The sequence below is a fragment of the Balaenoptera borealis genome (assembly GCF_965194805.1).
Source record: "Balaenoptera borealis genome assembly, chromosome: 12".
Lineage (NCBI taxonomy): Eukaryota > Metazoa > Chordata > Mammalia > Artiodactyla > Balaenopteridae > Balaenoptera > Balaenoptera borealis.
In genome coordinates, this window is record NC_138869.1 from 32,720,729 (window position 1) to 32,737,788 (window position 17,060).

The 17,060-nt window shown below is 37.6% G+C and overlaps 1 protein-coding gene across 10 annotated transcripts in view; it reads left to right on the forward strand.

Moving 5' to 3' along the window:
- FHIT (fragile histidine triad diadenosine triphosphatase) overlaps positions 1 to 17,060 on the forward strand; it is a 1,491,711-nt gene that overhangs the window by 323,134 nt on the left and 1,151,517 nt on the right. For 3 of the 10 annotated variants that reach the window (XM_082344838.1, XM_082344846.1, XM_082344850.1), the window contains one exon: positions 7,273 to 7,378. The exons of the other annotated variants lie outside the window; for them this stretch is intronic. The gene's annotated coding sequence lies outside the window, so the exon portion shown is untranslated. Of the gene's footprint in view, positions 1 to 7,272; positions 7,379 to 17,060 lie in introns of those variants that run through there. 10 annotated transcript variants of the gene reach the window in all.

A 17,060-nucleotide genomic window follows, 5' to 3' on the forward strand; every position in this document is an offset into this window, starting at 1 on the left:
GATGGCTATAGGTGCTTCATTGTTTATTCAAAACTGTTTCTTCCAGGGGTGAATCTAGGTTTTGTGTAGCCTGAAGTTTACACAGTTTGGAGAAGCTTCTTTATTAAAAGATCATAAATGACCACATTGCTCTAAAAGGACCTGGAAACTTAAGTTGCAATAGCTTCATGGTGAATTTGCCTGTGCTCCTCCCCATCTCATAGCCCATTTCTTCTCTACATGCTCTTAATTTTCCTTCAGTCTAAGTCCTTGTGGTGGTGTGAATTTAACTACTATTAAAAAACAAAATTCGGGCTTCCCTGGTGGCGCAGTGGTTAGGAATCCGCCTGCTAATGCAGGGGACACGGGTTCGAGCCCTGGTTCAGGAAGATCCCACATGCTGCAGAGCAGCTAGGCCCGTGTGCCACAACTACTGAGCCTGCGCTGTAGAACCTGCGCACCTAGAGCCAATGCTCCAAGACGAGAGAGGCCACCACAATGAGAGGCCTGCGCATGGCAATGAAGAGTAGCCCCTGCTCACCGCAACTAAAAAAAAAAAAAAAAAGAAAGCCCACGCACAGCAACGAAGACCCAACGCAGCCAAAAATAAATTAATTAAAAAAAAAGGAATGTATTTCCAATAAAATTTAAAAAAACAAAAAACAAAATTCAACTGAGTGAATTTGAAGATCTAATTGGCTTTATTCAGCGATTCATGAATCAGGCAGCATCCTGTCTAGTAGATAGAAAAGGGCTCCAAAGAGCTTCAGACAAGGAAAGGGCAGAAAGGGAGTGGGACAAGAAAGTCATAAATAAAAGAAAGGATTGTTTCAGGCAAAGTACCTTCTTGGGGGATGGCAGAGTTCCATCAGATGGATTATCTCACCAGTGCTGGCCAGGAAATTTCAGACTGACTGGTTAAGATTACATTTCTAGGAGAGACTGAAACTACAATTAGATTAGGTATTAACTCTTGATTTGTTGACATGGGGCTTAGCGCAAGTGACTCCATTCTGGGCCTGTTTTCTTCTTCTTTGTTTTTTTTTTAATACTACCCATGTTCTCAGAAGCACCTTTCTCTTACAGCTGATTCATATAAATCCCCCCAGAAGACTCAGATTGGTTAGCTTGAGTCACATTCCTACCTCTGGTGAGGGAGATGAGACACTCAGTTGAGATCCCAGGAGAAAACAATGAGCTGGGGAGGGGCAGTGCCCTAAGGGAGTCAGATGTTGATCAGTCTAAATAATGGATGTTTACTTCCATGCTTTTCACCCTCTTTTGTTGACCTGGGGGGTAGAGGTTGGTCCTCCAAATTGGATATATGAAACACCCATTTAAACTTGAATTTTCAGCTCTTTTCAGGGATTAAGCTGACCTTAGTAAGAGCAGAAACCATACACAGGCTGGGAGGTCAATTTCTGATTTTCTTTCAAGTAAACCTCACTTAGGTGTTTTCTGCATGTGAGATACTGGGAAAGGATATCTGGTTGAGAGCCTCTCCCTTGTTGTATCTTCCTTTACCCAGAATTTGTTCTCAGACACAATATGAAAAATACTCCATTGGTCAGTATTGCTTTTTTTCATAGAAGTCCTGTGGAAAATTACAAAGAAAATGAAAACTTGATTCCTAAACTCCTTATCTGTCTTTCTGCTTCCTTTAGATTTCCTTGTCCTTTGCCAATGTTCACCTTTCTGGAATAAGATAATGAAAAGAAAATGGATGATATGTTTCCAAAGTTGAAAGTATCTATACATCATAGCACCACTTTATGATGCTGCTTTAATTAATGATGATACTATCAGTCTATCAGAAATGTGAACACATCTCCTTTCATAATAAACTCCTTCAGTACAGCAGTTGCCATTAAAAAGTACCCTCTTGGGGCTTCCCTGGTGGCGCAGTGGTTGAGAGTCTGCCTGCCAATGCAGGGGACGCGGGTTCGAGCCCTGGTCTGGGAGGATCCCACATGCCGCGGAGCAACTCGGCCCGTGAGCCACAATTACTGAGCCTGCGCGTCTGGAGCCTGTGCTCGGCAACGAGAGGCCGCGATAGTGAGAGGCCCGCGCACCGCAATGAAGAGTGGCCCCCGCACCGCGATGAAGAGTGGTCCCCGCTTGCCACAACTAGAGAAAGCCCTCGCACAGAAACGAAGACCCAACAAAGCCATACATACATAAATAAAAAGAATGTAAGCAGAGAAGAATAGCATTAAAAAAATAAAAATAACAAAAAAAAAAAAAAAAAAAAAAAAGTACCCTCTTTTATGGATGATGTAACTGCTGTAATATTTGGAAGTACGTGCTGAGTATGAGAATATTAGCGTATTAAGGTTCTTCTGAAAAACAGAACCAATAGGAGGTATTTATGTGTGTGTGTGTGTTACTGAACTCAGGTCCAGCTGCTCGCTGCTTGAAAATCAATACTCAAGAGGCAAGTGTTGGTAGAAATGGAAAAAGTTGTTTTTAATCAGAAAGCTGGCAATCTGGGGAGAAGGTGGACTTGTGTCCCAAAACCAACTCTGAAGATTCTGCTCAGCCATGAAAGTTTTCAAAGAGAAAAGGAGAAAAAATCTCAGTTAATCATTGAGGTAGGGGATCAGACTCATTGCCATTTTCCACTATGTGCACGCTTGTCGACTTCTTGTGATCTTTCTTTAGATGCTATTTTGTTCACACAGTTTGTTCACAAGATTACCGAAGGGGAAGCTAGGGAAGAGATTTAGTTATCTGTTAATTACTTATTCTTCATTTCTATTTCTTTGATCTAAGGAAAGAACCAACAGGTTAGGCAAGGTATTGTGTGATCAAAAGATTTGAAAGTGTGCTTGGCCAGAGGTGAGTAGTGCCTGGCTTAAGGTTAGTTACAATATAGCAGTGGTCCCCAACCTTTTTGGCACCAGGGACTGGTTTTGTGGAAGACAGTTTTTCCACGGACCGGGGTGGGGAAGTGGAATGGTTCAGGCAGTAATGGGGAGTGGCAGATGAAGCTTCTTCGTTCACTCGCCCACTGCTCACCTCCTGCTGTGTGGTCTGCTTCCTAACAGGCCGTGGACCATGGCCCGGGGGTTGGGGACCCCTGCAATATAGCTTTGCTAAAGTGACAAGACAAAAGGGGCCTCCTGCGAAGTGCTCTTTCCTGCCAAAAGCTGCTTACCTGTGTGTGTGTGTTTATTTATATAGGAATAAATAAATATATTCATTATATATAGGAATTGGTTTATATGATTATGGAGGCTGAGAAGTTGCACAATCTGCCATCTATAAGCTGGAGATCCAGGAATGCTGGTAGTTTAGTTTTAAGAACCAGAAGGCGGATGGTGCAAGTCACAGTTGATGGCAGGAGAAGACTGATGTCCCAGCTTAATCAGTCAGGCAGAGAGGATGCATTCCCCTTTTCTCTGTCTTTTTGTTCTGTTCAGGCCCTCACTGGATTGGATGATGCCCACCCACATTGGGGAAGGCAGTCTCGTTTACTGAGTAAACAGATTCAAACGCTAATCTTATTTAGAAACACCCTCAAAAACAGACCTAGAAATAATGTTTAATCTGGGCACCCTGTGTTCCAGTCAAGTTGAGATATAAAATTAACTACCACAGTTAACTAAGGTGTGGCATCAATAATTAAAAATCACATTTAAAAAATAGGAACATGCAAAAATGAGAATATTTTGAGCAGCTAGGCTCTTTGAGGGCCGGGATCCCTGCTTATCATTTTTGTGTCTCTCAAAGGTTCACAAAGTACCTTCTATATTCTAGATGTTAAATGAATGAGTAAATGAGTGAGTGAATGGCACTGCTAATACCGCTTCTTTTTGTCTGTTGCCTTGTGTTTTCAGGCTTCAACTCTGGTCATGATTTTTATCTCCCGACTTGTCCCTTTTCTTTTATAAGAGACTTGAATATCTTTTTTTTTTTTTTTAATCCTGATCTTTTCTCTTTTAACCTTTGATTCCTGACATTTCCCTTTCCATTTCTCACTTTCTTTTATAGTACAACCACTTTTGTCTGTTTCAGACTCTCTTCTCCATAGCTTTTTGTGTCAATTTTTTTATTCTTGTAACTTTTCTCTTTTTTAGATACTGTTGGTGAGCTGGTTACTGTATTGAGTTAAAGAAGGCACCCCATTGAGTCATTGTGAGAGAAAACTGATTAACTGACTAATGATGTAATTTTTACTGTGTTAGGGTCTTTAGCCGCTACCATCTGGGGAAATGGATCGCTTTATAATGGCATTTTTATCATAATCCAAACCTCAAAGCACCTGTACTTTTGTTCCTTTTTCTTTGATTTTTTAAACCTACTAGTTATAAATATTGATTCTTTGACTTTCTCTATATTCTCTGTTTTAAAAATAATGCCCATAACTGAAGACACTATGGTAATAAAAATCAACCCTCCATCCCACCCCAGGATGTTCGTTGGCCTCCAGTTATTGCTGGTCTTATTTTCCAGCATAGGAAAGAGAACTAATCAGAACCAATTGAACCCTCCAGAATTCTGTGTTGGGCATGTAGGAAATATCAGATAGGTATAATCATTAGGCTGATGTGATTAATATGTTTGTTCTACTAATCATATTATTTAATAAGTATGTTTCAATAATCTGATTTATTATTTATTTGAAGGGCAGAAGAATATTGTGTCTGTGATAATGAACTCTGAATCTAAATTTCTTAGGTTCGAATCCTAACTATTCTGATTACTAGCTTGGGCAAGTTATTTTCTCTCTATAGTATTCAATTTCCTCATCTGTATAAGTATTACTATCAATCACATAGAATTATGAGGATTAAATGAGTTATTATTGAAACCCCCTTATGAATAGGGCCTGACACATAGCAAGCATTTAGAAAATGCTAGTTGTCCTTGATTTTTTTTTTTTTTAGTCTATCCCAATTATTTTCCTCCCAACTTTTTACTTTGAGAATATTAAAATTTAAGAAAAATTGAGAGAACAACAGATACCCAAATACCTTTCACAGGAATTCAGTTATTCATTAACATTTTGGCACTGTTGTTCATTTGCTTTCTTTTTCTCATTTATATACTTTTGAAAAACGAATTGCAATTCAGCTGTAGACATTGTATTTCCACCTGACATTTAACCTTGTATCTCCTAAGATCAATGTGTAACCATAGTACTATTATCACACCCAAGAAATTTAAACACTATGTTATCAAATATAGTCAAATGTCCCCATTAATGTCCCTTGTACCTTGTAGTGTCCCTTTTTCCTTATTTCTATTTTCTTTTCTATAAATCCACTCAGATTACACATTTCTTTAGTTGTTGCACTGCTTTGGACTCTTTAATCTGGAATAGTCTCCTGCTTTTCTTTATCTTTCATGAGTTAATATTTTTGAAGTTTCCAAGCCAGTGTCTTGGAATGCCACGCAATGTGGATTTGTCCAGTTGTTTGCTCATGATTAGATTTAGTTTAAACATTTTTGGCTAAAATACTACCTAGGTGATATTGTATACTTCACATTGTACCATATCAAAGGCACCTAATTTGTTTGTATCATTCTTGGTGATGCCGTATGATCACTTGATTAAGGTGATATTCTCCAAATACCTCAAATTTTGGAAGGTATGTGTTTTATTGAGATTTTTTTTTTGCTTTGTAATTAGTAAGTAATCTGTGAGGTGATATTTTGAGAGTGGGTGAATATTCTGTTTCCCAAGAACTTTTCATCCATTGGTTTTATTATTCATGGATGAATCTTGCCTGATGGTGTTCTTCTATATTTATTAGCTGATATTCTTTGGTAACAAAAGAGCTCCTCCTCCCCATATCCGTAGTAGGATTGGATAATTATCATCCTAGCTGGAACAATTTACTCATACAGTATGGTACTTCTTTCAGCTAAAATAAAATATGTGTTTTCTTTGCTGCTTTTATCACAGCTTTTTTTTTTCAAACTTTGTATTAAGTAAAGTCAGCTTACAGAAGATGTGCAAATCATATGTGTATAGCTCAAGGAAGTTCCACAAATTAAATATAACTATATAAACAGATCCTTATTCTTTAGTGATGCTCAAATTGTCCCCAGGTTAGCCAGTAGGATCCCCTCTAAGCTAGTTCCTGTGTCCTTTTGACATGTCTCTGTCAGTTTTGAGTATGCCCTTGAAGAAAATAAGATCTTTTAAGCTTACATTGTATTTTCCCTAGTCCTGATCAAGAATAAGTCATTTCTTCAAAGAGCACTGCCTCCCTTTAGCGGGGAATGGAATTTAGAAACAAAGATTCGGCTACTAGGTGGGATCATTGATACTTTGGTGTCCTTACTTCTAAGATATATGTATGTATTTATGTGTATATACATGTATATACTATATATGTAATAACCTACATTTCAAATCCAACATCACAAAATTCTTCAGCTTCCCTCATTCCTTATTCGTATCTCCTTTATTCCACTGTGAGAGTTCAATGTATTGATTCATTTGCTCTATCCTATAACATTCAGAAAATAGTTTCAGAAATACTACATCAATACTACTTCCAACAACCAATCTACTAAGTAAAGTTCAAGATTAATTTGTACTTATTTTTGTACTAATGCTCCACTGTGAATGTACATTCAGAGTACTAGACTCAAAACTTATTGGAATTCATTTTTTGTCATCTGTGGTTATTTTTATCAATATAGCATACCTTTTACTTCTTTTCCTGTTTGCATGCAAGTTTATGTTTTGTTTTTTCCATCTTTTTCTATTTGAATATGTAAAACTTTACATGGTTCAAAAGCCAAACTTAGATAAAAAGTTGTCCAAGGAAGTCCTATTTCATGCCTACCCTTTCAACCCAGGTCTTACCTACCCTCCATAGAAAATGTTTTCATTAGTTTCCAGTTTATCCTTCAGGTGTTTATTACAAAACTAGCAAATACATACATATATATAAATGCTTACTTTCTTATGCAGAAGGTAGTGTACTACACGTATTCTTTTTCACTTTGCTTTTTTTCAACCTGGCAATTTTTCCATATCACTTTATTAAAATCCTCCTTATTCTTTATTACAGATGACTAGTATTCCTTCTTATGATATACTGGGGTGGTTCCTGTGGATGGCTTAGATTGTTAAGTATTTTGTTATTAGAAATAAGGCCACAGTGAATAACTTCGTGTCTGTTGTTTCTCCTTTATGGTTGAAGCTGTATGTTCAGAGCGAATTGCTGTAACTGACATTGCTGTTAAGTAAACATACAGATAAATAGGTAGATGGATATATGAGTAAACAGATACATAGTTTTATTAGCTAATACCAAATATCCCTTCTTACAGGTTATATACCCTTTTGCATTCTCACTAGCAATGCAAAAGAGGGACTGTTTCTCCACACCCTTGCCAACAGAGTATATTGTCAAGCTTTTGAACTTTTGCTAATCTGGTAAGTGAGAAACAGTATCTTGGTGTAGTTGTTTTTAAATAAATGTGTTATTTTAGAATACATTTATATTTATAGAAAAGTTGTAAAGATAATACAAATTGTATGAGTTCTCATGTACTCCACACCCACTGTTTCCTATTGTTAACCTCTTACATCAGTGTAGTACAATTGTCGTAATTCTAACTGTAGTTTTAATTTGCTTTTCTCTTATTATAAGTGAAGGTAAGCATATTTTCATATGTTTAAAGGCCATTTCTATATCCTTTTCTGTGACCTTCTTGTTCCTTTATTTTGCTCATACAAAAAACTGGGGTTTTGAATACCTTTTTTCCTTTAACTTTTAACAAGTGATCGGTGCTTAATCTATTATATATATTGTATATGCTTTTTCCTAGCATGCATTTGTTTTTTGACTTTGCTTATGGGTTTTTTTTTTCTGTGCAAAAGAGTTTTAAAATTTTCATATAGTCAGAATTTTCAATCTTTTCCTAATTTTTTTAACATTTGGATTTGAATCATAGTTAGAAAGGCTTTCCCCACATCGAAGTTGTAAAGAAATTAATGTTTTCTTCTAATACTTGTTTTATTATTGATGTTAGTAGTTGCCTTTGATTTTAAGACTAATCATGTTTAATCTCAAGGGCTGCCACAACTCACAGGATTAATGCTAACAGAAGCTGATGGCTGGGGAGGAAAGGGGGAAGATGGAGACTCTAGACTCCTTATCTTTCCTAGTCTCCTATGCAGGGGTGTTTGGGATTTTGGATCCGTAGTCCAGGGCTCAGCAAATAGAAGTCATCATAGAGTAACTAATAGAATGAATGAGTATACTGAGCCTGCGCGTCTGGAGCTTGTGCTCCGCAACAAGAGAGGCTGCGACAGTGAGAGGCCCGCACACCGCGATGAAGAGTGGCCCCCGCTTGCTGCAACTAGAGAAAGCCCTCGCACAGAAACGAAGACCCAACACAGTCAAAAATAAATATAAATAAATAAAAATTAAAAGAAAAATAAAAAAGAATGAATGAGTAAAAGAAGTTCTAGACAGGAACGATGAGTGGCTTAAAAATTAGGCTCTCTCTCTGGAGAATCTGATGTGCACCAAAGCTAGAAAACTAGCAATGGAAGAACAAACAAGAGACACTCTTTTTTGGTTTATAGGCCAACTTGTCAAGGATAAGAAACTACAGGTTCCTTATCCTGAGGGGAAGTCTCAGCCTTTAAAGAGGGCTGGATATAACTTATTCATCTTGTCTCCTTTGTGCAGTCTCCTTTCTTGATCGTGGTTACTTTGGAAACAGTTATATTTGGAGTATTTATACTCTGGAGGAAGTAGGATAGAAAAACATGATTTACTCATCGTAAGTCCAATTCTTGGAGCCATCTTCGTGCCAGATGTACAATCATTTTTTTCCCTGTGAATTTTTGCTATGTGTTTATGACACCAAATAGCTGAATTAAATGTGTAAAATTGGTTTAGTAATCCAGATGTCTAGAAAATAGTGCAACTTTGTTACCTTGTGATAATATTATATGACTAGACTTTGTGTCTTAATGAGTTAGATACATTATGCACAGTTATGTGTAAAGCAATAGAATTGCTAAATTAATTATATGATTTTTTTTTTTTTATAACTGAATTGTGCTCTACAGAGTGTTTGCTTCATGCCTTTTATCTCACTTAGAAGTGTTCAGTGGCTTTGGTGGCCCAAATCTGGGTTTTTATTTTGCTTCTCCCAATTACTTTTTTAACTTAAAAAGTGGTTTTTGTTCTCTAAGTCTCATCTAAAAATGGGCTTTTAATGCTTGTTCTATATCTTCATTTTAATGTTGGTTATGCTGAATTAAAAAAAAAAAGCACAACGTGAGAGTTGTGACTTAAGTTTTATTTGGGGCAAAGTGAGGACTATAGCCTGGGAGACAGCATTTCAGATAGCTCTGAGAAACTGCTCCAAAGAGGTAGGGGGGAAGGTCAATATATATATGATTTTGGTGAAAGGGGAGTACATGCAATCAAGCACATGTTTTTTGCAGAAGGTTTCTGCTAGTCTCATGAAGGTTACTGCTAGTCATGAGCAGACGTCACCATGAAGCAATTTAGTGCTTTTCTAGATATGAGGAGAGACAAGAATTGGGCTCATAAAATTGGCTCCTAAAAATATCTAACTATCTGAAGACCTGTTCTGCCAGTTTTTCCCAGAGCACAGAATGCCTGATTTCTGCTCTCCACCCTGAACTCCTTTCAGGGGGTGTTGAAAGTCAGCAGCTGCAGCAGCATATGATTTAATCCTTGTAGAAGTGGATGGCAAGTGCCAATTTATAGTTGACAGTTATATGACTGTATGTGTTCATCAAAATTCATAGAAATGTACACTAAAAGGGGCAAATTTTACTATTTTTAAATTATACCTGCATAAGCCTAGTTAAAAAAGCAAACAAAACAATGTTTACTATTATTGAAAAGAGGGGATACTGACCACGTACTGAAAAAACCTCAAAACAATACAAAATGGTGCTCAGTGACACATATTGTTGAGATGCCCATGAACTCCCTTGAATCTACAGTGGTTGCTTATAATTCCCAGTACATTTTCTCTGAAATTAAAAAAATGTACCTAGCTACAAGTGAGTGAGAATCACATTGTTGTAGGGATATTTCAAAGATATCAAGATTAGCAAAGAATAATGCTTTAGTTATTATTGATAGTAACATGTTACTTGAGCACCTAATGTATTATTTTGCAGTAACATGATTGAGAACCTCTTGCCTCAATGACTAAATTCTTTATCCTTTACTGAAATGGAGCCAGGACCCTGTGGGGCCCTCTGAGGTACACATCTTTTCCGTGTCCCCTCTTTCTTGTTTATAGGAAATAGGCTTCATTTAGCCTCCTTGACCCTCCCTGAGTTCCAAAGGGCAGATTCAGACAGTTGCTAATCAGAAAAGGCAGGGAACGCAGAAACAAATGAGGAGCAGTCAAGAAACTATAGTGCAGCCATGGGGCAGGGTCCTGGTTCCTCCTCAAGGAACCATAACAATATATCTTTGAGTTCTTCTGTTGGAACTAAGGCCACTGCCCTGGTGGAAGGTGGTAACTTCAGGCTGATCACAAGATTCCCAGAGCACCACACTGTTACCTCACCACCAACCAATCAGAAGAAAGTCTGCACACAGTGAAAGATAATGAAGACTCTGACCACCTCCTCAAATGATTAACTGTGATTAACTTCCCCTTTCTCCCTTTAAAAACTTTAATGGTTGAGCAGAATCTTTGGAGTTGGTTTTCAGACATGAGCCCACCTTGTCTCCAGATTGCTGGCCTCCTGAATATAGCAATCTTTCTTTTCCAATCAACATTTGTCTCTTGAGTATTGGCTTTCAAGCTGCGAGCAGCCGACCCTGAGTTGTGTAACATTACCATCCATGTATATTTGATATATTATGACTTAGAATTATTTAAAAAAAAAATTAAGCACAAATGAGCCCATACTTACATATTATTCTGTAGGATGCTTCTCTCAACATCTTGTGCTCCTGTCCACATTTAGAGTCATTTCGTTATTTATGTTACATATCTGAAATGTCTATAGCTTCAACTTTGACTTGGATAGAACAACCAATGCACAATTTAAGAGTGTCAAAATACTCAGTGATCAAGAAAAAAGATATTTTAGGTCAGTATTATTTTTAAAATCAAATAAATGCCAAAAAAATCTATGATGAGCAAAATATAAAAATTTTAAATAAAGACCAGTGCTGTGCTGAGCCATATTGGAGCCCGGGGCAAAAGAAAAATGAAGTTAATTAAATTAATGGATCTAAGTAAATTAATTTAAAATCATTTAAGATCATTACTACTAATGAGAAAATGTCAAAGATGACAATTCTCCCCATTGAAAACAAGATAAAGAAATAAATGTTGAAAATGTTATATACTTTGTACCCATTAAAGCTACAAAATTGAAATTGTAATAAATTCTGGCTTCACTGTCCTCCAAAAAAATTAACAAAATACATGAAAACATATAAATAGGAGTGCATATGCAGGCTCACATGTGATTTAGCATGGCATTAATCTTTATTTAAAATTTTGATATTTTGTTCACCATTATTTTTTTCACATCAATTTTGATTTTTAAAAATATTGCATTGAGGTTTCATCTTGGTCTATGGCCATACCACCCTGAATGTGCCCAATCTCATCTGAAATATCATCTTGATTACTGAGGGGTTTTTTTTTTTTTTTTTTTAGCTCTCCTTAAGTTTTGTACTTGAGGTGATTGTCTCACTTGCCTCACCCTAATCCTGGCCCTGAATCCCATTACTCTGCCTCTTGACCAAACTGGAGATGAACTTCAAGTAGAAGAATGAATGAGCTGTACAAGGCATGGTAGAAAGTGCTTTCTGACAGGGTTTGGGGTATTTATCCCAGTGGTCAGGTATCTTGAAGTTGCCCCCAACTTTTCCTTCAGATTGCCATTTAGGTTTCCTGGCCTTGACTAAATTGTCAACTAGACAGAGCAGCTGCTGGGGGGGTGGTAAAGGGGAGCAGAATTGGTAACCCCAAAATATGCCTCTTTGACATAAGGATTATTTTAAGCTGATTATATTTAAGAAACTGCAACACAGGAGAAGCTCTGAAAACAGAGTAGAAGTTAGGGAATTTTACATTTGTAGGTCTACATTTTTGTAGGGAAAAACTACATTGTAAGGGAAATCTACATTTTTAAAGGAAATTTACATTAGAATGCAAGATAGCTATTGCCAGAGAACTTTTTCACTAGTGAGACTTACCTGCCTGGCAAGATGACCTTTGTTTTCGAAATATCTCTTCCTCTCACCTTCCTGTGAATTGCCTTCCTGTTTTTGAAGCATCAGACCCCTCTCCCTTTCCTTAGCTCAGGATGGTGCATTGGCTTCAATCCTCTGGCTGCCTTTTGAGTCTCATCTTTGTGGACTCCTGTACATATGTATGTAATTAAATTTTTTTTTCTCCTTTAAATCTCATTTTATAGGGGTCTCAGCCAAGAACTCAGAAGGGTAGAGAGAAAATTATTTTTCCTCCACTACAGGGCAGATGAGTGGGGGATGATCCTTTGGGGCCTCCAGTGACCTTTGTCTAGTGTGGTATGTGGTATTTCCAGAGATTTCCATTTTCTGCCTTTGATTTGCTTTGTGGAGCTTCTTAGCTACTCCTGATGTTCCTCTTTACTCAGCCTCTACCATCCACTTTCTTTGATTATCATCCCATTTCCATCACCATGTGCCTCAGGTGGAATTTTAAGAATCCTGAAATCATGATCAGGTTTTAATGTTTGATAGAGATGTACCCTTGAGAGAAAGAGGTCTAATTATCACCAGCTGGGTTATGGTATCTTGGTGATGAAGCCACTCTTGCTTAGACGTTGAGCAATTGTGGAAATGTTTCTTTCTTGTGAAGAGTCTCTGGCAAGCTGTTGGATGTGACAAGGGCTCTGTGAACCCTGGCCTTTGGCTCCAGTTTTGTTTTGGTTTTTTTAATTAATTAATTTATTTTTGGCTGTGTTGGGTCTTCGTTTCTCTGCGAGGGCTTTCTCTAGTTGCGGCAAGTGGGGGCCACTCTTCATCGCGGTGCACGGGCCTCTCACGATCGTGGCCTCTCGTGTTGGGAGCACAGGCTCCAGACGTGCAGGCTCAGTAGTTGTGGCTCACAGGCCTAGTTGCTCCGCGGCATGTGGGATCTTCCCAGACCAGGGCTCGAACCCGTGTCCCCTGCATTGGCAGGCAGATTCTCAACCACTGCGCCACCAGGGAAGCCCTTGGCTCCAGTTTTAAGAGCAGTTTTCCTTTATTCACTGGGCAGCCTTTAGCATTATGAATCTTGCCTTTTTGCAAGACCATTGAATTCTGCAAAGGTTTATTAATCTTGATTTAATGTATTCATATGAAAAAATGTAACAGCGAGAGAATAAAGCTTATGTAGGCATTGCAGGGGTCCCTTTGGGGGTCCACTCTATATTACTCATAGCAATGAAAAGTAAAAATGTCAAGTTATATTAGCTAAGTTCAAGATACAAAAGGCAATATTAATTTCACAGGAAGTGTAAAAGGATATGTAAATGTGATCAACTCCCAGGAAAACATTGCAGTATACCACTTCAGGCTTTGAAATTATGCAGTTTAATAAACACTTGTTAAGAAGCATCACATACCAAACATTGAATTTTAAAGCAGGTGTTTCTGATCACATACTGTTTTTATGGAACAGCATTATTTTCCTGTTTTTCGAACCCTAGACATAAAGATTGGGGTGTGCAAAGTAGTAGATTTATCAGTAGCAGTCACATGTTCTTGGGAAAGCACAAATGGTTGTGAAAAAAAAAATTCCATGTTGTTGCTTTTCAATTAAAAGTGTAATTTGGAAATGTGGGTCATTAGACTAGAACCTGAAGTAAAAATTTCTAAGGCAAATGTGTTTAGCCAGTAACTGATGAGGGAGAATTATCATGGAATTTTAATTAGTTCAGCTCTAATGGGAGAAGCTTTCATGTAAGTTTCTTCTCACAACTTCCTTGGGTCTATGCTTCTTGGCTAGAAACCTTCCTGTTTATTTATAATCAGAACTAAGATTGAGCTCCTACTAAATGGAAAGGGCTGTTAGGAAGTTGCACCGGATTTTAAAGTCTTAAAGACCAAGCTGTATAGGCAGAGTAAAAAAAAAAAAAAATCTTCATCTTTGAATGAAGTGGTTTCTCAGATGTTTCAATAGATTGTTCAGAGACTCGGAGGAGTTTTACAATGTTTTAGACACGCATCAGTAATATTTTGTTCTGAATTTGCTCGTCTTGTACTTTCGTGGAGCTTTACATTGCTGTTCAGTCTTGTGTTAAGAAATTGAGATAAAAAAGCATTAGGGAGAATGCTTACACTAAGTGGGTGAGGTGTGAGTGAAGGAAACAGTTATTTTCAAATACTGCTGGTGGCAACTCAGCTGTGTATATAAAAAAATCTTGTATACTGTTTGATCCAACAATTCTGTGTCTATATATTTATCTTAAAGAAATATCTTGACAAATTCACAAAGGCATGTGTCTTTAAGTAATTTTGTTGTAGAGGTGTTCATGATACTAAGAAGAAAAACCAAACATCCTAAGTGCAAAATACATGGTTAAATATTTTCTGTCTTTTGTTGGAGAGGAAGAAATTTTCCTCTACCCTTCTAGGTCCTTCAGGCTGTTCTAAGAATTAAATCGAAGTGAGAAAGATTAAGAGGAGAAAGTCAAAGAAAAGTTTAATAACATGTTTACATGGGAGAGACCCAGGAAAATTGAGTAATTCATTAGGATGACTGAAACCCTCACCTTAAGTAGCATCTTCAGCTGAAGACAAAAGAGGATGTTGAGGGTAGTGGTTTGGGACTTCAAAGGGAAGGAAGGCCATTGACATGGATTTGGAAAAGCAAAAGGTTGGTAAGTAAATGTTTGCTGGCCAGGCAGTGACAATGGGACACAGAGTGGACTGATCTCTAGACCCTACCCCCCCCCATGCCTAGCCTGCATTCTTTGCGGATATCTCTGGAGATAGCTCTATTCTGGGAATAGGTCCTCTATTTACATTCTTTTAGCGGTTAGGGGGAAGGTCATAGTTTCTTCCTAAATCTTTTGGGACTTGATTGTTTTCAGCTTGAAATAATCCTCATGCCAGAGAAACATTTTGGGGTGGTGAATTTTGCTCCCCTTCTCTCCCCTACACTTTATACAGTGGAATACCATGTAGCCTTTAAAAATGCTATTTTTAAAAATTTTAATATAATTTTTATTTTTAAAAATTTATTTATTTATTTATTTTTGGCTTTATTGGGTCTTAGTTGTGGCACGCAGGCTCTTTCGTTGCAGCACAGGCTCTTTGTTGCAGTGTGCGGGCTTAGTTGCCCTGTGGCATGTGGGATGTTAGTTCCCCGACCAGGGATTGAAACCATGTCTCCTGCACTGGAAGGCGATTCTTAACCACTGGACCACCAGGCAAGTCCCGAAAAATGCTATTGTTGATGACTAAACATGGAAAGATTTTTATATTAAGTAAAAATAAAAATAAATTACAAAATAGGAAGTATAGTAAATATAGTCTTATTGAATAGAGTTTTAAAATAGGTATATATTGATACAGTAATATGTCCTAAAATGTTAACTGTTCCAAAATTTTTCTTTTAACTTAACTATAGTTTTTTTTCTGTAATAAACATGGATTACTTGATGATAAAAATAATAAGAGAAAATGCACCATCAATGAAAGATAATAAAATATAATACAGGTGATCATTGCTTTATAAAAGTAGGTGATTATAAAACAGATTTGCACTACAAATTATTATTTGCTCTAGAGAAAGATTCCTGTGGTTATGATGAGTGAGTAGTATCTTCTTTAGTAATTCAGGTTTAGTTTGCAGCTCTCTAGTGAAGCTGGCCTGCTGAGGAAACCTGGGGTTAGGGAAAATGAAAGCTACACCATTAGGAGATAAAAGGCCTGCAGAAACAAAGTTTATGCATCTTTGAATTTTCCCTGAGGTCAATAGGCAAATAGTATTTTATTCCTATAGCATGCCCTTGATGCCAAAAGCTCAGCCTCTGTGCATCGGTGCCGAATCAAATCTCGGAGACAGAGTTTTGGGTGAAGTAGAAAAGAATAGTTTTATTGCTTTGCCAGGCAAAGGGGGACACAGTGGGCTCCTGCCCGGAAAAACTATGTGTCCCAACCAGGGAGGATTGGGATGAGGAGTTTTATAGCAGTGGTTCAAGGGTGGGGTTGCTGATGAGATTAGGGTGTGTGCAGGGCCTCCACTCCTCTAATCTGGTCTCAGCTAATCTTGATAAACTTCTCTGATTCCTTTAATGTAGCCTCAGGTGGTCTTTCTCTGGTATGAAGAATGCTGACATCTTAAAGAGCTTAAAGACATTGTTATGTGTATCCCTTGAGGTGGAACCAGGACCCTGCCCCAAGGCTGCACTATTGTTTCCTGGCTGCCCCTCCCTTGTCTTTGTATCCCTTCCCTTCCCAGATTAGCAACTGTTCAGATCTGCCCTTTGGAACTCAGGGAAGGTCATGGAAGCTGGAGTCAAGAAACCGGGACAGAAAGGCTTCCGTGCCCAGGTGCCCCGCAGGGTCCTGCTCAGTTTCACCCTTTTATACCATAGTGAGGGACACTTAAATGTATTCAATAAAGGGAATTCCTTTATAAAGTGAGCACAAGGAGAGGCTTTCTGTAATTCAAAATTCAGATACAATAAAACTTGACTCTGTGTAATTAAAAACTAAAAAAAAAATCCTTTTGCATGGCAAAAAACATAAAGTCAAACCACAAGTGATAAGCTGGGAGAAAACATTTGCAAGATATGTTATGATAAAGAGCTAACATTCTTCATATGTGATTTGAGGAGTTATTACAAAGTACAAATTGAGGAGAAAAAAACCCCAGAAAACCAATAGAAAAGTGGTAAAAGACCTAGACAGTTCACAAAAATTGATATAAAAATGGTCTTTCAGCATATGAAAGTATGTTTAACTTCACTCATAAGAAGAGCTATGCAGTATCATCTGTACTTATGAAATATTGAAAACATCCTAAATGCCTGTGTATAGATTATTTGAATGAGTCATGGTATAACTCACACAGTGGTGTGCTGTAAAATAGAATCAGAAGGATCCTTA